Here is a 23,909-nt window from a genome sequence, read left to right on the forward strand (position 1 = left end):
AAACTACAGGTTTGATGGCAAAGACATCATACAGTGATGTAATACTGTAAAGCTCATTTTAAAGACAGGGACAAGGCATATTTAAAGGGGGTGGGGAAAACACAGATACTTCTCTCTGCTTTTCTGAGAAAGAAAGAGTGAATCCATAGATTTTACCCTATTAGATGATGTCTAATACTATCATCCCTTCTTAATCTCATGTAGCAATTATTACAAAAATATGAAAGTAACTAATTACACAGCTAAAAATGGTTAGAGTCAAGGAAATGAAACTACAGACACTTAAATCGGTGTTGTGCAGTTTGCTATGGTGCTCAAGGCTCTTTCAGACACAGGAGACTCAGTAAGAATGAAATTTATGTATTATTCTTGGCACACATAATACCTGAGCATCACAATACTTTCAAATTGTTTTATGGTATAGACCTAATACTACTTAGCATTGACTGCGGTCACCATTAAAGAAATCAGTATTTGCCTACAGTTCTATTTGAGACACAGCACTAGTTCCTTACACTTAAAATAGGACTTCACAATGGCAACTGTGTAGCAACTGTTGGTAAATGAATGGCAGCCACTGTATATAATACTTCATGAATTGTTGTTCATGACTCTCCTGTGCGGTAAGTATTACTATCCCTGTTTTACAGTAGTGACAGTAGAAAAGAATGGCAGAGTGAGATGATTAATCATGTTTGGAGGGCAGCAAAGGTATGAATGAGAGCTAGCTAGTGAAGACCCAATTCAGAGAAGTCACAGGTGATGTTGATTGGCTGGAGAAACAGCCAGAAAAGAGGGCACAGGTCAGATTGCTGCCCCCCACCCCCCCGCCCCCGACTGAGGGAGTTCACCTGCCATTTGTGCACCATCACAGGGAAAGCACCTTAAATCTACGTAGACCTTGCAGGAGATGCATAACCCAGCAGCTCATTTGCTAGGGGGTATATTCTGGGAGCAAATGACACCGGTATTTTTCTGTCTTCACTGGCTTCCTATTAAGAATGAGGTACAATGTAGGATGTTGGTTTTCACCTTAACAGCATTAAATGGTATGGGGCCTACTTAGCTGAAAGAATGTAAAGCCACCGTTGCTACCATCAGGGGTGCTTGAGCTGGAGCCTACTCATATAAAACTGTGGTGGGGGACAGGTGTAGCATACAGTCCCCTCAGTTTTGAAATTCACTGGTCTGAAATAGCCCTAGTTTATCAACCTTCATGATGCTAGGCCTGTTTGCTTCTCCTAGCTCCCTGGTGGGAGATCACAAAGACCTGGAATGTCATTTTAGCTGCTGGGATATTGGTTGAAGAAGGGGTTAGAAGAATAGTGTACTTTTATAATGGTAATTTTAAAACATTCCAAGGAGCACCTAGAGCAAAGGGCTTCTGTTCTGAGAATGTGTGTGCAAACCACAATAAATAAATGAATACATACAAGGAAATGGTCATTCTGATGAGCACATTCAACAAGAAAGTGTTTGGACAAACTTGGTCCTCTTGCTAAGTTCCATAATAAACCTATATGCAGGAACCATAAACTAGAAAAGAAAGACAACATTAGCCATACTATAGCTGTGTTTTGTTTAATGGGATCATTTACAGTGTATATAGCTCACATTCTTTATCTCAGCGAGGGTTTTGTATTCTTTTAAAATAGTAAGGTGACATTTTTCTTTACTTTTTCTGTAAATGTACGGTAATATAGTTAACACATAGCACATTTGCATTAAGTACCTTCAAACTATGAAACAGACCACATTATACAATAAGCAGCAAAGTCATTATTTAGGAGTCACCAGAGTTTACTTCAGAAGTATTAATTTGGCTGCCAGCAGAATTCTATATTTTTCTATTAATGCAATAAAAATATATTGAATAATGTCCACAAAGCCAAAAAATTGTCCTGAAAAAAAATCAGACTTTGAGCTGTATCTCTGAGTATAAATTGCTTATTTGACAAAGAACTGTTAAAATTGGACCAGGTTTCTGATCTTGGATTGGGATTCACTAGCACCCACGTGAACTCTCATTGAACCCAATGGCATTCCACACAGCTGTCTGCAGTAGTGGATTTCAATGTAGGATTGGCCTAGGTTTGGATGATAAGTATAATTACTGGTGTGTGTTGAAAATTTAGTGAACTGCTTGATACATGAAGAAGGAAATATGGATTTCTAGTTTAAAAACATTTCAGTAGAGTTTGATTTCATTGAGTTAGTCAGATGAAGATCTAATGAGTCACTCGCTTATCAGTATTGTGAACATCTATGGCCAGAGATCCTTGACTGACCTCTATCTCAGGAACACCCAGACATGACCACTCAAATGTGTGGGAACATGATAATTTCCCCCTGTTCTGGCATTTTCTAACTTTTGAATGCTTGAATTTATAACCTTAATAATGTTCTTTTAATATAATAAATCTTTAGGGAATTTAGCCGATAAATCGAACAAGTCTCTACTGAGCATGTGCAAGTTACAGTTTTTCCAAAGGCTTATAACTTAACCAAATCTGGGCAAATTTTCCTGGGGATGGCAAAAGGCACATCCCTGACACAAAGGCCATATTTCAAATCCCTGCTCCAAAGCATGAAGGCATTAGAGCTTCTCAAAGAAAGGTTGCCAGAATTTTTTCAACATGCACAAAACAATGTATTTTTCCCTAGCCTCATTCTTAAAAGGACTGAACTGTTTTGAATCATTATTTTAATAAATTAGCCAAAGGCAGACACCTAGCATGGAAAATTTCAGCCTTAATGGTTCAAGCAATTGAAAACAGGGTCTTCTAATGGGAAGTGGCAGGCAACCTTAGAATAGGCAGTGCTACCAGCCCTGCCTTTAAGACATGGTGCAAACAAAGCTTCCCTTCAAGCCAGTTTTGAACACAATTGGCTAGGTGCTTGGACACAGAGCCAGGCCTGTATAGCAAATCTCTCAGGTTGATGTATTATTGCACAGTATACTAACAATGGTTGGTTGCTTTTATAATATATAGTTTTATAAATTTCCTTGAACATGATTTGGCCTTAACCTATACCATCTGGCCAAATACAGCTCTCTAATGCTCAGTGTATCTGAATTGTATTTAAGCACAGTTTTCAAATATCTCTGTCTGTGGCATGGACAAGTCTGGAGGTTAATAGAGGAACAGAAATGACCAGTTTCATTTCTGATTCTGAGGATCATGCCGTTTCTATCCAGTGGTCTCCAGCCCTCCATATGTTTAATTAAAGAAAAGTTAAAGAAAAAACATAGTTATGAAACTTACAAGAATCTTCTACTCTTTTGCTGAGCGAGTGAGTGTGGATGGTCCAAGACAACAGGCACTGCAATGACCCAATAGCCAAAAAAGCAAGTTTATGGCCACAGAAAATTGCCTATGTAAGCAGACTTGGAATAGGAACTTTGTCTGGACCTGTGGACTATTGTTGCTGTTAAGGGACAAACTTTCAGAGGACCTCCAAATATGGCCACAAACCTTGCAAATAAAAAAAACCCTTGCCTGTAAGTGATCCAAACTGGTATTGCAGCATATTTTGGGCCCTATACTGATTTCATTTATACCACTGGCATGTAACTTCAGCAGGGTTACTCCTACTTTAAAATGGTGTGAATGGGATCATAAAGTCAGGCCCCTTAGATGTGCGCATTTCCATGTAAAAATTATATAACATTACATGCAATTGAACACTGTCATAAAGCAAGCATACTTGCAGAAGCCCTTTGAAAATTTGGTCCTAAATGTGTGTCCCAGCAAAACATTAATGGTGTTAGCTGCCCTTAGTTGATGTGCACCAGGTACATCTCATAAAACAGAATTTCTTCTGGGAACACATGGAAGCATATTTCTTTGATGAAATTAGTTAGAGTGTGGGACACTAAGAAGTCATCAGTAAAGAACTCTTACAACAACATTCCTGTTGTTACCTATTTTGGTCAGTTGTCCAACTTTTAGTGTGTATAAAATTTGCAATTTGTATGGATAACTTAAATCTTGACCCAATTACTTTTCTAAAAATAAAAAAAAAAAGTAGTGATGTAATCAAAACCATTTAATAGGAACAACAACAACAAAAAGCCAAATGAATAAGACAGGTTGTAAATACTGTAGGTAAAAATGAACCTAGTTCAATAAAAATAAAGGTGAAATCATTAAACTAGCCAACTTAAACAGGACCCATTTGGGGCTCAATTGTCCCTCCTGGGGGCTGCTAGGGTACATTTGGTATTTAAATTGCTAACCATGGAGTAACTTGGCTCTTTTTGTAGATCTCATACCTTATAGAAATGAGTTTTTTCTTGCATTTTTGGGTGCATGGTAAATGTGTTTGATCATAAAATAACAAGTATGATTTCAAACAATTGGGCAGCATTCAATGGATATCATAAACCAAAGCTCCTACAATGTAGTAACAGTTGCCATGACTTGTCTCTGAACAAGTAAAAGCTGCTGCCTCTGGGTTCTGTAGTGATACATGTCTCAGCTGGCATAGTCAAGTTCTTGCACACCACATCGAAAAAGGCCAAAGTTACTGTACAAGAGGCTGAAGCATGAGTACAAAACACCCCTAAAGATTTCTCTCTGAGGTGGGGGGCTGCAAAGAAGCACATAGTGTGAAACTGAATTCTGCAATCTGTTATTGCACAGGGTACTAAATTGAAAGAGGGAAGAACTAAGGCATGATTGGGAAGATTGCTCAAAGTGACCAAAAAACACTTGGAAAGCATCAAATTGCTATACAGGGAACCTTCTTATCATGCCATTTGATTATCCTGCATCAAGGAGATTGGGGTCTTCTTGCTCAGCAGCCTTTCAGCAGAATGATAGGAAAATTATGGTAGGGGAAATTGCAATCACTTGGGAAATAACCACTCTTCCAACATAATCATATGCCCTTTGAACAAGGCAGAACCCCATTGTGGTGATTTTTTTTTTATGTTCACTCTGATTTTCTGTAACACAACACACCATCACTAAAATACATTTCTCATGAATCCAACTGGCTCAAGCTTTAGTATACTGCCAGTAATCATGCTCAGCTAGACCAAGCTAGCCACTTTCATGAAAGTTAAGTATCTCATTTGAATATCTGTATTAGTCACATCAAAGGAGCCTCACTCTGCATCCTTGAAGTTATTCTGACATTTAGGCTGGAATTTTCAAAGGAGTCTAGGGAGCTAGCACCTACTCCATCTCCCTTTGACCGTAAAAGACTGCCTCCAGCGATAGAAGCGTGGCACAGCAACTTGGCTGACCTGGCAGCTAAAGAGTAGGTAATGTTTCAAAGAAGAGGGAGCTCCAACAAATTTTAAAAGGTTTGATCTGATTTTTTATAAATCTTTGATTAATTCCTAGTGAATAGAAACTGAAATGTTGTTCTCCTTTCCTCTCCCTGCCCCACTTCCTTCCTTTTCTCTTCTTTTTTGTTTTCACCCCATCCTTATTTTGGGGGGCAGGAGGATTTAACTAAAAACAATGGGATTAGGGAACCTAAATCCCTTAGGCTGCTCCTATGTACTCTAAGGCCACATGACTCTGGCAGAGTAAGGGGCTTTGAAGTGAGGAGTGAATTATATGTTCACCCAACTGAAAGCCTCTTTACACCATCAGAGAGGTGTAAGTCCTTAGTGCAAATGAAATTTAGGCCCTTAGAGAAACATGCCCTATTTATGAGAGATAGGATCTGTCAGTATCATTTGCTACATTTTATAGTCCTTCAAGGAGGAACAGAGTAATCAACATCTTGGCAGAGTAAGCTCCTTGTCTAAGGGCACATGGCCTTCTATATATTTCTACAGTGTCTGGCACTTGGGGCCTTTGGTCATTACCACAGTATAAATAAGCATCCATTGCTCCCCACAACCTGAAATCAATTCCACCATATAACAGGGGCCTGTTTCCTCCCTGTCCTCTTCCCTGGAGAAACCGCACGGACTTCACCAGGTGTACTCTCAGTAAAGCTTTACTTTGATTCCCCTTCACCAATATAGCCAGTGTCCCCCATACTCCCACCTATTTACAATATTTACCAAGCTTTAGGCTCTCTCAGCAGGACCTGGGGGGAGCAGAGGTATCCCTACTCTGAGACCCCTGTATGACTAGGCCCAGCTAGCCTTGTTCCTTCCTCTCTTTCCCAGGAGCGCCGCCAGGGTTTTTGGCGCCCTAGGCGGGGGTCCTTCCGCACTCCTGGTCGTCGTCGGCAATTATGCAGCAGGGGGGTCCTTCCGCGCTCCCGGTCTTCGGGGCACTGCGGCGGCGGGTCCCGGAGCGAGTGAAGGACCCGCCGCAGAATTGCCGCCGAAGACCTGGAGCGCGGAAGAACCCTCCCGCCACCGAATTGAAACCGAGGGCGGGGAAAATGCCGCCCCCCCCAAATCCTGGTGCCCTAGGCGACCGCCTAGGTTGCCTAAATGGAAGTGCCGGCCCTGCTCTTTCCCCCCCCCACTGCATTTTCTTCCTGTTGCCTCTTTTATCAGCCCTAGCTGATTGGGCCAATTAAGTTTTTACCCCACCCAGAACACCAGCTTGACCAGATTATTACCCCAATCAGTTTCTCCTGGGGCACTAATTAGCCTCTAAAACAGGGGTGGGGAAACTATGGCATCCGGCCCTTCAGACATTTTAATCTGGCTCTTGAGCTCCAGCCAGGGAGCAGGGCCACCCAGAGGATTCAGGGGGCCTGGGGCAAAGCAATTTTGGGGGCCCCTGCCATAAAAAAAAGTTGCAATACTATAGAATACTGTATTCTTGTGGGGATCCCTGTGGGGCCCAGGGAAAATTGCCCCACTTGCCCCCCACTGCCCCAGGCGGCCCTGGGAAAAATAAACATTTAAAAACCTTCTGCATCTCAGCACAAACCCAGTTTTGAGAAAATTTCTTTTCAAGTCACCTTTACAAGATATCACTGGTTCTCAGCATCAGCTAGTGCTAAAAGGCGCTAAAGCTCATTAAAAGGGTTGGACAAATATTTTCCGTCAAAACATTTTTTTCGATCGAAAATTAGGGGTTTTTTAAAAGCAGAAAAAATCACGGACAATGTCTGCTTTCCTTCAATATTTGTTGTGGTTTTTTTAATTGAAAAGCTGAAATAAGTCTGCCAAAACCTGAACATGATTTGGGGTTTCAAAAGCGTGTGGCCAAATATTTGCTGCTTGCTGTGTTTGATTGTTTAAAGAAACAATAAAAAAAAGTGCTTAAAAAAAATCCAAAACTTTTGAATTTTAATGGAGTTAGATGGCTTGCCTCCTTGATCTTCTCTGACAAAAGCACACATAACAACAGACAGACAAAGATTTTCCTCCCTCCCAGATTTGAAAGTATCTTGTCTACTTATTGATCCTGTTGGTCAGGTGTCAGCTAGGTTATGTGAGCTTCTTAACCCTTTACAGGTAAAAGAGGAATTAACCGTTAACTGTATGTTTATGACACACTCTAAAAACTTATCAGATGTGACCGCTCAATCTGATGGGGGCCCTAGGAAGCCAAAGTCCTTCCAGCCCTTCTGGAAGGGTTGCCTCTTTGGTCAGAAGGACTTGTCTGCTTGTTGAATCAAAAGAAGGCCCCGAGTCAGTTTAAATGCAGACTTTTTATGCCAAACATCCTTTCTTAGTCCATTGGTCTCTGGAAAACCTAGTTTGAACCAGTTTATGCAAGCGTCCCCAGGCATGGTACCTCTCTGGAGGTCTTTACAACCTGAGTGATTCACCTTAAATCACCATCCACTGCTTTTAGTTCCTGGAGGAGCTGTGGTATCATTCCCCCCCACTCTCCTCCACTGCCCCAAGTTGCATACAGTCCCTGGCCCACAGTGATACATAAACCATTCATAAGCTTAATACAGTATGTATCCCCAGAGATACTGCACAAGGTTGCAACTTATGTCATAACAACCTAGTATGATATTAGTCTCTTTTGTAGCTGCATCATATTGTTGACACATTCACTTTGTGATTCACTGTAATCCCCAGATCCTTTCCAGCAGTACTATTGCCTAGCTAGTTATTCCCCATTTTGTAGTTATGCATTTGATTTTTCATTCCTAAGTATAGCACTTTGCACTTGTTTTTATTGAATTTCATCTGCTGATTTCAGACCAATCCTCCAATTTATCAAGGGCATTTCAAATTCTAATCCTGTCCTCCAAAGTGCTTTCAACCCCTCCCAGCCTGGTGTCATCTGCAAATTGCATAAGTGAACTTTCGACTCCATTATCCAATTGATTTATGAAAATATTGAATAGTACTGGACCCCTGTGGGACCTGCTGGGCACATTTCCCCAGTTTGAAAGTGTATCATTGATAACCATTCCTTGATTACTGTCCTTCAACCAGTTTTTCACCCACTATTTCACCTACCTACACATGACTGAGCTATGGAAGGCAGGCCAAGCACATACTTGGCTAAAATAATGTAGAAAGATCTTGTGGTTAATCTGAAGAGCAGAAATACACTAATTTTCTTCTTTGCCCAAGGAGTCACTCAGTTATAGGTCAGAAGGAGGAATGTGCTCATGCCATCCAGCAAAAGTAACAGTTTCAGCCAGATATCTAGGCACTGGGACAGAGGCTGGGTGAGAAGCTGAGAGTTAAGGTAAGCAAGCTATATTGAGCAGGTGCCCCCTATGAGACTGAACTCAGGCCAGTGGGCCATTCAGGCTAGGCATAACGAGCATACGGAAGCCTGTGCGGTTACAACTAAAGCTGGGTGATTTTTTTGTTCAATCAAAATAACGTTTAAGAAAAAATGTGTAGAAAAATGTTGTTTCATTCAACTTTTGTTTTCCACTTAAATTAAAGTCTTTAAAAATGGTTTTCATTGAGCTTTTCCTCTCTTGGGCTTTCCTCCTCGCCTCCTTTTCCCTCACAGGGTGGGGAGAGAAAAAGGTAAAGAGGGAGAGAAAGGAGGCGGGGTAGAGGGGTAACAACAAATTGAAAACCTTGGAGGCTTTTTTGGTTCTTGTTTCACCAAGAAGCAGAAAAACAAAAACAAAGAAACAAATAAAAACCCTGCTAAACATTTCAAATGAAATGAGAATTTTTTAGAATCCCTGACCCATCCTGCTCCTTGTCCCCTGACCGCCCCCCCAGAACCTCTGCCCCATCCAACCCCCTCTCCCTGTCCCCTGACTGTCCCCAGGACTCCCTGCCCCTTATCCCCCCCCCCCCCCCCCCGGCCCCAGCCGCTTATCCCCGCCTCCCGGTGCCTCAGCGCGTGCATCCAGGAGCAGCCCTGGACAGCGCTGCAGCCGCATGGCTCCGGGGGGGCCTGAGCTCCTCCCCGCTCAGAGCCACATGGTAAGGGGAGGAGCTGCGCAGCCTGGAGCTCGCAGCCCCGCCCCCTTACCATGCAGCTCTGAGCAGGGAGGAGTTCAGGCCCGCCGGAGACATGCGACTGCAGCGCTGTCCAGGACGCACTGAGGCACCGGGGGGATGGTGGGGGCAAGCCTCAGCCATTCTCGTGGGGGCCCCTGCAGGCCCGGGGCAAATTGCCCCACTTGCCCCCCCCCCTCTGGGCAGCCCTGCCAGGGAGTGGTGTCGGGGGCTTGCCCCACTCTACGCGTGCCGTGGCTCCGCACAGCTCCCGGAAGCAGCAGCATGCCCCCGCTCTGGTTCTTACACATAGGGGCAGCCAGGGGGCTCTGCACGCTGCCCCTGCCCTAAGCGTCACTCCTGCAGCTCCCATTGGCTGGGAACCGAGGCCAATGGGAGCTGCAGGGATGGCACCTGCAGACGGGGCAGCGCGCAAAGCCACCTAGCCGCACCTCCATATAGGAGCCGGATGGGGGACATGCTGCTGCTTCCAGGAGCTGCTTGAGGTGAGCACCACCCGGAGCCTGCACCCCTCAACCCCTCCTGCACCCCAACCCCCTGCCCCAGCTCTGATCCCCCTCCTCCCCTCCAAACCCCTGAGTCTCAGCCCGGAGCACCCTCCTGCACCCCCCAACCTCTCATCCCCAGCCCCACCTCAGAGCCTGCACCCCCAGCCAGAGCCCTCACCCCTCCTGCACCCCAACTCCATGCCCCAGCCTGGAGCCCCTTCCCGCACCCTGAACTCCTCATTTCTGGCCCCAACCCAGAGCCCTCACCCCCAGCCGGAGCCTTCATGCCTTCCACACCCCAACCTCCAATTTTGTGAGCATTCATGACCCGCCATACAATTTCCATACCCAGATGTGGCCTTTAGGCCAAAAAGTTTGCCCATCTCTGCTCTAAGACCATGTCTACACTTACTCTTAAGCAAAGTAAGCTGTCATGGAATAAGAGAGAAGGTCCTTTCATGGATTGGTAACTGGTTCAAAGATAGGAAACAAAGGGTAGGAAGAAATGGTCAGTTTTTGGAATGGAGGGGTGGGAAATAGTACAAAGGTCTGTACTGGGACCAGTCCTATTCAACATATTCATAAATGATCTGGAAAAAGGGGTAAACAGCGGGGTGGCAAAATTTGTAGATGATACAAAACTACCCACGATAGTTAAGTCCCAAGCTGACTATGAAGAGCTACAAAAGGATTCAAAGCAATGCACATTGGAAAACATAACCCCAACTATACATACAAAATGATGGGAGCTAATTAGCTGTTACCACTCGAGAGAGAGAGATCTTGGTGGCATTGTGGATAGTTCTCCAAAAACATTCACCCAATGTGCAGCGGCAGTCAAAAAAGCTAACCATGTTGGGAATCATTAAGAAAGGGATAGATAATAAGGCAGAAAATATCATATTGCCTCTATATAAATCTATGGTATGCCCATCTCTTGAATACTGCATGCAGATGTGGTCGCTCCATCTCAAAAAAGATATATTGGAATTGGAAAAGGTTCAGAAAAGGGCAACAAAAATTATTAGGGTTATGAGGAGAGATTAATAAGATTGGGATTTTTCAGCTTGGAAAAGAGATAACTAAGGAGGATATAAAATGACGACTGGTGTGGAGAAAGTAAATAAGGAAGTGTTATTTACTCCTTCTCATAACACAAGAACTAGGGGTCACAAATGAAATTAATAGGCAGCAGATTTAAAACAAACAAAATAATGTATTTCTTCACACAACGCACAGTTAACCTGTGGAACTCTTTGCCAGAGGATGTTGTGAAGGCCAAGACTATAACAGGGTTCAAAAAAGAATTAGATAAATTCATGAAAGATAGGTCCATCAATGGTGTCCCTAGCCTCTGTTTGCCAGATGCTGGAAATGAGCGAAAGTGAATGGGTCACTTGATGATTACTTGCTCTGTTCATTCTCTCTGGGGCACCTGGCATTGGCCACTGTCAGAGGACAGGATATTGGGTTAGATGGACCTTTGGTCTGACCCAGTATGGCTGTTGTTACGTACAGTGCTGCAGCTCCTGCAGCGCATGTGGTGAGGAAACTATGCCAACAGGTGAGAGATCACCTGTCGGCATAAAAAAACCACCTCCGCAAGAAGCTCTCCCGTCAGCATAGCGCTATGCACAGTAGTGCTTATGTTGGTGTAACTTATGTTGCCAACATAAGTGGTAACATAGACATAGCCTAAGTCAGCGGTTCTCAACCCATGGCCCACAGGCCACATGCAGCCCAATTAGCACACAGCTGTGGCCCAGCTCAGCTGTATGCTAAAGGCTGCGGGGCCCGGTCCCAGCTGCCCTGCCGTGCGGCGAGCTCTGGCTGCCGCACGGCCCTGCATGGCACGCTCCGAGGTTGCAGTGGGCTCTGGGGTCGTGGCGGGCTCCGGGTCCCTGCCACCAGCCCCGTGCCTGGTGCTCTGCTCCTGGCCCCACTCTGTGGAGGGGTCTCTGAGTGGAGGGCACTGGGCATGGGGGTTTGTGTGGGGCACTGTGGTTCTCAACCTGTGGCACAGGTAACACTTTGTGGGCCACATGTGCAGCCCACAGTGATAAATAGGTTGAGAACCACTGGCCTAAGTGATCAGAGTGCAGGCTCACCTACTCACTTCCTGCACTCTGACACCCCCACCTCCCCCATTTCATTCCCACAATTTATGGATGCAAGATTCATTTTACACATGTAAGGCCAATTGTTGACTTCCTCACCTAATATCTGTTGGGAAAGGGGCATACTGAATACAGAGCAGGGACATTCAGAATATACTGATTTTATTAATGCAATTTGGACATGTGGGGCCAGATTCTGATCTCCATTCTGGCAGTGCAAATCCAATATAACTTCCCTAACTTCACTGGATTTATGCACAATTTGCGCTGATGTAACAGAGATTAGAATCTGATGTATGGCAGCAATAATCCTGATGAAGTTGTTGGCAGCCTCACAGTATTTCCATAGTCATGACGCTAACTTTACAATACAGAAATGACACAGGATGTACCTAGCTATTGATTTCCGTCTTTTTCCTTCAGTATTGAAAGTGTGCTTGAATTTGTGAGCATCTCTGGTGGTCTGTCTCCATTGCTATGCAAAACTAACTTCACTGCTAAATCACTGGCAGTTCTGGCAAGGAAGTGTAAGGTGTTGCTTACGTTCCCCTATGTGTGCTCTGTGCATCAATTTTATCTCTTACTCAGATTTAAACAATGTAAAAGGAGAACGAGGTTTCAAATATCTCCCCCTGCTATAAAAGGGAGAGGAATAAAACTGGCTCAGAATGAAGCAGAAACTCAAAGGGAAACCAGTCCATGCTATAGCAGTTTGTTGGTCATCAGAAACTAAAAGAGCCTCTTAAGAGTTAGAGTTCAACAGCCATTGGCTGAGGCTGAGAACCACATAGTATTTAGGTGCCCAACTCCCATTTAGATGCCTAAATAACTTTGATGATCTGGCCATAAACGACTGAGTTACCTGACCCTCTTTTCTTTTGTTTTCTACTTCTTCAAATAAACTGTGTGTTGTTTGTGTCAATTACAGCCTGTGAGCTATACATTTTAGAACAAAACCTTGGGCCAAAACTCCTGGCATAGGGAAAGACAATTTTTGTTGGTCTGGGACCAGCTTCCCCTGGCCACTCTCTTCCACAGCCCTTGCTTTATTAATACAAGGTTTTACTCTATGCATGAGAAGCAGCTCTCATTGTCATGAGGGTCCTGTGGGGACAGTAGCTCCTCAGTGTTACCTGACCATAATTCAGAGCCATAAAAATGACAAAATGCAGGATATTCCATCTAACACATCAGACAACAACCTCTATTTCAGTTCAGTTTGCACTCGGCAGAACATCAAGCGCTTGATTGGATAAATCAATTTCTACTGCAAAATAAGTACAGTGATCCAGATGTAAAATCACTAGCTATAAACAAAGAAGTGCTGGGTTTTATAATTTATAAGGTTCCATTTCAGAGGTTGATCACTATTAACATATAACATTTTCCCTTTCTGTCAGTTTAACACATTGACTGCCATTGTTTTGACAGAAAGATGGTTAGTTTAAAGTCACTGTCTTGGCACAGCTGTTACCCAGGCCTGTTTAATCTAAGGATGTTGTGGACTACCTGTAGCTAAAGCCAGTAGTACCGGCAGGGTGCACCCAAATGCATGAAGTTAGTAACTGGCTCTTTTTGTAGTGATTTGCCTCCTTCAGCCCAGCAACTCACCTGAACCACATGACTCCAGATTATGGGCAAAGTCCTGCCGTTACCTGCATGTGTGAGCTAATGGGAAAGAGGTGTAGAGATGGCTGGCTTCCAGAGGAAGGGAGTGGAAGGAGGATTCAGGCCAATCTACTCAGCTGCGGTTTCTAGCAGGCACTAGATATTCCTTTATAAAAGGCCTTATTTTGCTGCTTTTGAAGACAATCTGAGTAATTATTTCCAATGGGAGAAGGAGAGATAGAGGCAACCTGCTCTGGGAATTTGCAGAGGCAACCTGCTCTGGGAATTTGTAATTCACATGCTGCAAATAATATGACTATATAAATTACACACATCTAAGAAGCTGGAAACCAGAGCTTTTGGTTCCAAAACTAGAGGCTTGTACCATTTGAGCCAAAGGAGAGTTCTAACAGTTGGCAGTCTGAGCTCTTCTGTTTATCTACCAAAAAATTACATCATGACAGCAGCACTGCAAGCTTCCCCAAACTGTCCTGCCAGCTGGGTGCTGGTCTTGTGCTGTGGGTATGCCTCCACTCCAAGTGGACCAAAATACTCTTGTATCTTTTGTAATAAACCATCAAATGGATGGAACATGTCAGTTAAGTTTCTGGAATGCAGTTTCCCAACTTGTTTCTTCTGTCACCAATCTTAAAACATGAAAAAAACCTTGAGGGAAGGTAGACAAAAAAGAATTGAAGGAAGGGAACTGGGAAGAATAAAAACACTCCTAATGTCCTTCCAAACTTGTGCAATCTACCTCCACCTTCTGGCAGAAACTCAGCAAATCAGAAGAGTCTAAATAAAAACTCCAAGGATCAGACAAACTCAGAGGGACAGAGTCTGACACCTTAATTTTGTATCGTACCATACTCTTCAAATGGTCCCAATCTATTAGTCAGTGGAATTACTTGAACTATTTGTGGACAACAATGCTACCAATGTGAGTAAAGATATCAGAATCTGCCCCTTAGAGATTTTTAATCTGTACCATCAAAGATTCACCCAGCATTTTTTTTTAAATTTCAGTTGTTTTTTATGTGACTTTTGCTCCCACAAAACGGACAGACTTAATGACTGAAATCTTCTATCCCCAGAACGAGCACTGTATTAGGCAGCAAGGCAAGGTTCCCCGAAGGGGAGTTTCAACCCTGACCTGCTGGGACAACCTCTAGAGAGAAAAGGGGAGTTCAGACTTCATGGCTATTCATTCAGTGGCTTCTCCTGTAATAATGTCAGTTTTGTAATACTACCACACTCTGCATGGATTATTCCAGTGCATTAACTACAGTGACGCCATTGTTCAAATCACAGTGCAATTAAAATGTAATAATTTAAACTTATTACCTTGCTTTGTTTCAGTTGGACAGCATATATTTTTTCTAGTGTATCTCCTACTTCATCTTGCATTTGTAGCCTTCTCTATACTTTGTTGCCTAATAAAGTGAACATGGAATACAGTGCACTTTCTTGGCGCGATGCCCCTTCCACCTCACCAAAACAAATTCACTGTAGATCAAAGGAAACTGGCACCCTAAATAAATAGCAGGCAGTGCACCAGCTATCTCAGAAGGGGTATATGGGAGGAAATTTCTAGTGGCTGATGTAGCCCTCCTCTACCATAATACTTCAATGCTGTGGGATAGGGATAGACCAAGAACACAATGATTGTGTGGTTAAAGCACTGGACTAGGATTCTAGAGGTCTTCTAGGTTTAGGTTCTGCCACAGACTTCCTTGGAAAGCCACTAAATCTTGATGTGCCTCAGTTCCTGAACTATAAAATGGGGATAATACTTCATTTCTCCCACTCTCTCATCTATTAAGGCCCCAGTCCTACATTCCCTACACCCTTACAAAGCCCAGCTGAAGTGACTTGCTTTAGATTGTAAGCTCCTTGGAGAGGGATTGTCTCTCATTATGTTTATGTACACCACCACCTAACACAATGAGAACCCAATCTAGGCTCGGGCCTTTAGGGATTATCATTATAAAAATAATAATCCAGATAGCACTGCATCTTCGGGCTACACCTACCCTACCTCACCCACCTCTGGGAGCAGGAACTGTGCACCAGAGAGAGGATGGGCATTTATGCATGTCCCCTCTTCCTCCTGTATAGTCTCATTCCCTCATAAGGAAAAACTACTAGTTGTACTGTAAGGTGGTACTAGTGCCAATGGAGATGAAGGCTGAGATTTGCTCCTATAAATTCAGTAAAATGGAATTATGATATTCCCTTAACATACTGTTGCCCCTTCTGCTTTCAACACAAATCTCCGATTCTGACACCAGTTGCACCCCTCTGCAAAGCAGTAGCAGATGTCCGGGGTCTTGCAAGTCAGCTTCCCAGCAGAGGAGAAATCAGTGAGCAGAGTTAGGATATATGGAACATGTTTTATTTACATGCATACATGCATACACCAGTCCTGGAACAGAGGTGATCTAACAGCATTCAGGGAAAGCCCTTTTTCCAGGAATCTCGACTCAGCACTAATGCTCCATGTCCAGGCACAATTCAGTCTCAAGAATTGTCTCTAATCAAAGACCAAGGCAGAGAACAAAATCCTACTGCTCATGCAGCTCCATTTCCAAAGACTGCAGCCTCTACACAGAAACTTATCACAAAAACTAACAAGAGCACAGTGTGTCTTCCCAAGACTAAACATTTGCTTCCACTCTAAAAACTTGAAAGCCTGTGTAACAGTGCCATCGGGTGATACTTGACACAATAGTATTAACCCAGTGGTTTCCATAGTGTCAGCTGGCGAATATTTGTGATCCATAGAGAGCTTAGGGTCACATTGCTCTGGCTCTCCTTATTTCCAGCCATTATATTATATTAACAAAAGCTGAAAATACACTGTAAGCAATTGTTGTGGTATGGGAAGGGAAGTGGTTTGAACAATTGTAAATTGGAAGGGAGGTGGCCATTGGACAATCTCTTAAAATGTGGTCCACTCTATTAAACAGTTTGAGAACAATCTGAGACTTTAGTTATACTTTACTATAAATGGCACTTTCTATAGACAGGTGCCATTACCGGTGCAATTTACACTGTGATGAAAATTTTGATATGGCGTACAGTGTTTTGCTGTTTTTAGCATGTTGTGAGGGGTTTAAATAATACATTTTATTGAGGAAAAGGGGGGCAGGGGGCATTGTCACCTGCACAATAGAGGAAGACTCCATTAAGTGGTTCATAGCAGAATAGGGAACTAAAAAGAAGAGACATACATTTGATTTAATGTTTTTATGATGCATTTTTAATGAACAAGGAAACCTTTTTAAATAAGAAGCTGTCCCTAATTTAGAAAAAAAAATAGGTTAGGTTTCTGAAAGGCTCTGCCTTAACTTGTATTTTTAAATAAGTATAATCAATACATTGCTACATTTTGCTATAAATATGCAATTTGTGAAACAAAAATCAATTTAAAGGAGTATAAAGATCTATGTGATTGATTTCTGGATCTTTTTAAAAAACATGTTTTATTTTTGTTATGCTTTTACATTTTTATCAAGCTTTTATTAGCCAGGAGATGTTTGCAAGTGAAAAACATGTCTTGGGTATATGTAACTTGTTCTACAGAGGCTGATTTGAGGGCTGGAGTAACCAAACATAAGAATGTAATTAAATAAAGGGAACTTTTCCCCCTTACATATTCTTAATTTGGGGTGAAATTCACCCTTGTGCAGAGGGGCAGCCCAAGGCAGAGACACCATTTAAGTTCTATTTGAAGGACTTTTGGACTTAAATGGCCCATATGTCTTTTGCTAGCTCTCTGCCTAGGGAATTAGTATGCATTAAGACACTCTAGGTATTGTATTGGTCTTGCAGATGGGAGGCAGGCAGATGGGACTCAGTTATGTAGTAGAATGAACTGAAGATGAATTGTCACTCTTCATTATGAATTTAGATGCCCTTGTCCCCTTAAATCACAACTGTATATGGGGAGAATTGTCAAAGTGGCTTAGAGGGGATACAGTATGACTCCTATTAACATTGATAGGTGCCTAGTTAAAGCTGCATCCTGCTTTGAATATTTACTGGCCCAAGCTGAAGGTTCTAATGTGCAGGTGCCTATATGAAGGTCACAAGCCAGCAGCACTGAGCCAGGTACTGTTGAGTGAGCGTGGTGCTTTACTACTCACCAACCAATAAAGAGCAGCAAGCTGAGCGAAGCAGATGTTGCAGGCTGCTGCCCAGAATATTGAGGCTGGTCACTGGGGCAGATCTTGTCTCTTGGGAAAATTTCTTGACCTTCTTGACTGCCCCACTCTTATTTCCTCCCGGGGTCAGCTGTTCACCACACTGCGGGGCAAGCAGAGCCTCTGGGCAGCAGCAGGAGACTCTTGGACAACACAAATAGCTACTCTGCACATGGGACTGAGTTCACACAGGGTGCAATTCATCCCCCAGGTAAGGCCTATGCTCTCTTTTTAGACCCACCTAAGTCTTCCGAACAGGACTTAAGTGAGACTTACGTGGTGCATAAGCCTTGTGCTTATCCGCTGTACAGGGGTGAATTGATCCACCGGTGTCTATGATGACATCTACTGGTGTTAGATCCTGACAGAGGACCCCTGCAGTGGAAAGGTTGTCATGAGGATCTTCAGGTGGAAGATGGCAGCTGAAAACTTGTGGCCTACAAGGGACCACCTCAGCCCCAAAAGATGAATTTAGCCCATCATTTGCATTCACTGGATTGCCTTTAAACCACCTTGCTCTCTGATAGTCCTACCGCCTCTTCATCTCTCTTCCCTCAGTGTGTCTACTACCAAACCATGCTCAGATCAGTGCAGATGCAGAGTTTTATTTGCCTTGCTAAGCATAATGGTCCACATTCTGAGCCCAAGCCTGCAAGATGCTGAGTACCCTCAACTTCTACCAACATCATTAAGAGCTAAGGGCCTGCAGAATCTTTCAGGATTGGGTCCTACATAGACCTGAGTAGCTACCGAGCAAAGGCTGAATAGTACTAAGCCTCACCACACCTCCTATCAGTGCTCTGATACCTGCAGAACCAGGACCAAAGAAGGTAGCAGCAGTAACATAGCCAGCAGCAGTAAGAAGTGCAGGCATCAACAACATCTAACCACTTACACCAAATTGAATATAGGTCTGTTGCTCACCTCTGCAAACATATATATAGCTTCACTGGGGAGCAGGAGTTTAGTTTAGAGGGCTTAGAATCAAGACACCAAGACTGGGCTGTACCTTTTGTAGCAGCCTCAGGGCTGTCTGGGGGTTGCAGCAAGTTCTATATAGCTGATAATTCTTATTATTTAAATGTGCATAATCCTCAGTTTATTTCTTCTTAACCATGATAAACCCAATCTCCTTGAAAAGAGTTGCATGGAGCCTCCAGTTTCTAATGTTATTTTTTCTCTTACTATTTTCAATTTTTTTTTCCTTTTCAATATTTCCTCCACTAGCACCATTTTCTGTGGTAGCTTTAAGGTCACAACAGTTCTACAGCCTGTTTTCTGCTTCATTAAATTCAGCCAGTAAGGTTCCAACTGACAGAGCTATGAGATACTTTGGGGTTGGATTGTTTAATGCCTCAGTGACCTTTCTCTGTGTGACCAGTTGCACATGCAAAGATTTTTTGTCAGGATCACTTTAGAGACATAACTGGCAGCTCTGCCAGAAGTCTGACAGAATGACTGTTCAATACACCTTTCAAAATCTGTAGTCATAGGGATTTGGCACAGGGATCTCATAAACCTTGACTTAGCACCAAAGGACTGCCTTCCTTCTCCCCTCATCAAAACAATATGAATTGTTTATATTTGTGCATAAACTTTAATTTAAACAAAACCAGTCTCACTTTAACTAAGCTACTGTATTGCTTTTGCTTGATAATTGTGAATTCTCCCTACATTAAGCATCAGGGAGATCACTGCACGTTTTAGATAATAATAATCAATAGACCCACTGAATGTTCTGTCCTTGTATTCTCCTCTCATGCTTTACAGTGTTGCCACAGGAATACAGAATTAGATGCCTATACACTCTAGATGCTGTGCAGCCTTACCAACTCCTCCATTGTCTCCTTGTTTCAGGGGTCGGTCCCGAATACCACTTCTGGTACCAGTGTAACAGGGTGCACTCACCTCTAGCGAGCGCCCCCTTGGCAAAGTGCACACCTGCACACTCTCTCTCTCTGATTGTCTCTCCTCTGAAGACAATGTCTTCACCCTCTTGGGGCTTCCTGGCTACAGCTCTCTAGCTGGGCCACTATAGTTCAGTTCCCCCCTCTGGGGTGCCTCACTGTCCAGGTCACTTCCCCCAGTGGCTCATGGGGGGATGGGAGGTACCCACGCCTGCCCACTACTCTGGGTCCCAGCCCAGGGACCCTGTAGATAACAGTTATCTGCTGTGTCCCTTTATCTAAGTCATGCTGCTGCTGTAATTCCCTGGGCCACTTCCCCACAGCCCTGTGCTGTCTTCGCCCTTACCTCAGGGCCTTGTCCTGATGGAATCCCCGCAACCAGCTCAGGGCTCCTTCCCACTCTCCCTGACTTCTGGGAGCACGGCCCTGTCTGGGGTTAGGTAGCTCCATCAGCCAACCATACATCATCCACACTCCTTCAGCTCCAGCAAGGAATTGCACTCCATCTGGCCCTGCAGCTCTTCTTATACTAGGCTGTCCCACACAGCCACTCTAGGCAGCTTGGAGGACCCTCTTGGCTGTCCTTTTTGGGGGCAGGGTGTGGCAGGGACATGGGTTCTCCAGCGGGGGGGGACGACTCAGAGGGTCTGGTATACCCCATCCCATGGGGATTCTTGCCCTCTTTCACAGAATGGACCACAATCTTCACAAAGAGATTGCTTTGTGGAGTGCATGTCAATTACAGTCCCATTCAGTATTACATAGCATCCATGTGGCAACTACAACAACCCTTTTCATAAGAATATACCATCAGGAAGGTATATAAGTCTTGAACTATCCTTAGTGCAATTAGTGTTTTGCCCATTTTGAAAAAAAAAAATGTGACTCAGCACTGAAACAGAGGGGAGAGTGCTACCTACTGAACCATAACACTTTCTGTAACATCCTTGGCTTTCTTCAAGTATCTCCAAACCAGGCATTGAAATATGCTTTGGTTGTGAGCTCAGATGATATCGCAGCTCCAGGTGGATAGCTATAAGTGACTGTACCAGAAATTCAGCTGTTCGTGTTTGAGAAACGTATACCAAAATAATGTGCATAATTCTGGATACAGCAATCAGCAATCCTTTCATTATGGTGCCTTTAATTATGATTTGATTGTAGGATGCCCTCAGTGAAATACTGGCCCATTGAAACCAATGGCAAAGCTCCCATTTACTTCAGCTGGGCCAAGATTTCACCCCATCTATACAAATGTACTTGGAATTAGTATGCAGCTTTGGAAATGTCAAATTTTCTTGAACCATCTAAATACTCAGATGGCTCCCATTACTATGGTATTTGGGAGCCTCCCAACCCTTGGTGTATTTATCCTTTCAACTCACCTATGAGGATATGAAGTGCTATTATCCCCATTTTACAGATGGGAACTGAAGTACAGAGAAGTGAAGTGACTTAGCCAAGGTCACAGAGGAAGCCTGTGGCAGAGGAGAGAATTGAACCCAGGTCTCCCAAATCCCAGAGCAATCTTTTTTCCTCGTGTCCAGCCACAAAGAAGGGCACAGAAAACTAGAGTTTCGATTTCTAGATTCTCAAATCTTTAAAAAAAAAATCTCTCTAATTTTGAAAGTGCAATGAAAAATTTCTAATGCAAATGACACAACACATTTGCTTCTAGACTCAGAAGTGGGAGTAATATAGAACAGTGGTTCTCAAAGCCGTTCTGCCGCTTGTTCAGGGAAAGCCACTGGTGGGCCAGGCCAGTTTGTTTACCTGCTGCGTCCCCAGGTTTGGCTGATCGCGGTTCACCGCTCCAGGCCAATGGGGGCGGCGGGAGAACCACTGATATAGAAACATAGAAAGTAGAGCTGGAAGGGACTTCAAAAAGTCATCAAGTCCAGCCCCTTGCGCTGAGGCAGGTCCAAGTAAACTTAGACGATCCCTGACAGGTGTTTGTCCAACTTTTTCTTAAAAACCTTCAGTGATGGGGTTTTCACAACCTCTCTTGGTAGCCTATTCTGGTGTTTAAACATTCCTTATGGTTAGAAAGTTTTTCCTAATATCTAACCTATATTGCCCTTGCTTCTTGTCCTACTTTCAGTGGACATGGAGAACAATTTATCACTGTCCTCTTTATAACAGACCTTAACATATTTGAAGACTGTTATCAGATCTCCCTTCAGCCTTCTTTCCTCAAGACTAACCATGCCTAGTTTTTTTTAACCTTTTCTCATAGGACCATAGCGTTTCTAAACCTTTTATCATTTTTGTTGCTCTCCTCTGGACTCTCTCCAATTTGTCCACATCTTTCCTAAGCGCAGCGCCCAAAATTGGATCCAGTACTCCAGCTGTGATATATTGCTGCCTTTCCAAAGTAGTCACAGAAGAGAAGGGAACATAAAGACTGAGTGCCTCTTTTGTGATGAAGGCGGTTGGTTTCAAGACAGATAATTAAATGTTAAGCAACAAAATTCAAGAAGCAAAGTAATTTATGCTGATCATCTTAATGAGCAAAGAAAAATGAGGCACACATTAAGAGTTTGGAAATTCAAAGTTTTGGCTGCATAATACTATTAACTCCAGTATGTTAAATAACCTGTTGGTGGGGGCCAGTGAGTCTGTGAGTCAAATTCTTTCATATGAATAAATGAGTTTTACAGTGCAAAGCAGGGCTGTGAAATTTATCAGCATTTCCACACCATTACATTATATTATGTTAAGTACCTCAAAATGTTGAGGCCTCCTGGACTTTATACTCATGCTACTGCTTGCTGGCCAAATCAAAGGGAAAATTTTCCAAGGCACAAATGACAACTAAGTATTGTTGCCAAGCTGCCTCGCCCTCTGCACAGCTACCTCTAGGCCTGTATCTGGCAATCCATGCCATTCTTCCAGACCAGGATTTAGTCAAACCTGTGTGATAAGACTGTGGCACAAGGAAATTAGAGACCCAGGGAATTGCAGGTTTTGTGTTGGTTTAAATAAATAATCTCCTTTGTGTTCATTTCTACCCTGTCTTGTGCCCCTTCTCTATTGCAAAAAACACTACAAACTGCAGGAAGAGACCACTGGGGTTTGGTATTTATACGAATAACTCTAAAAGTGAATTAATGATTTTCCCTTGAAAACATCTCATTGCAGTAAACATGCTGATAAAACTGATTTTGTGTTTATTTCTGGATCCATTTATATTTTGATTATAGACATGTTTGGTTTTTTATATATTGGTAATTTTAAAAAAACCTATTATTAATTTTATATGTCAGTATAATACAAAAAAATAAATACATACATGAAAATGATTATACTAAAAAAATAAAATTAAATAAAACAAAAAAAAAAACACAGCAGCAGATCACATAAATTTCTGAGCCTTCAAAATGTTATTTCAACTTTCCCCTCAACTTTGGAAACATAAAAAATAAGGAATGTGGTGTGCTTTCAGCATATTTACCTCACATCCACAGACACATAAATGTGACTCCTGTTTGTATAAACATATTGATAATTTTTTGCACCCCAGAATGTCTAGACACAAAACACTTTCTGTAGCCACTGCAAGTTAGAAAACAAAAAGACTTGTTCTTGGAAACGGCCTTGGATTGGAATCAGTGGTGCAGTCAATTATATTTTAGTCTGTCAATGGTAAACTGAGCAATAAGAATATGAAAAGAGGCTCATAAAGTATGAATAGAGAAATCAGAGATAATAGTAACAAGGTGTGTAAAAATTTCTAAATGTAAAATGATTCACTTCAGTATTCATAGGATTCCCCAAATCCCAAAGAGGATAATGCAAACAAAATTCAAGTAATACAAATAAAAATTGTCCATAAATTGGCTCATTTAATTCTATAATTTGACTGTCATGCATCAGTAATAATTCTTCCCATCGGGTCACATTAGCTTGATATATACTGTTATGCAAAGCTGAAATATGCAAGATAATTTGTGTATGTCACTTAGAGGTTTCAGTGACAGTAGATGTTTTGCAGCCTCCTGTTCCAATTTCCACCCCTCCTTCCCTCCTCCCCCTCCCGGTGCTTCTGACAAAACAGTAAGTCTTCCATGCCAGAGAAAACATACAATGTAAATGGGATGTGATTTCAAAGAATGTGAAAGTTTAAAAAATGGCACTTCTTCCTGTCTTCAGTATTCAGTTTTCTGAATGTAGGAGCAGAAGGTATTGTAGCAGTGCAAGAAAACAAGAGCAACATGTAGATTTCAGCAGTATTGTATCATAAGACAATAAATAGT

The sequence above is a fragment of the Terrapene carolina genome, unplaced genomic scaffold (assembly GCF_002925995.2).
Source record: "Terrapene carolina triunguis isolate 2854851 unplaced genomic scaffold, T_m_triunguis-2.0 Scaffold88, whole genome shotgun sequence".
In the NCBI taxonomy this organism is placed as follows: Eukaryota; Metazoa; Chordata; order Testudines; family Emydidae; genus Terrapene; species Terrapene triunguis.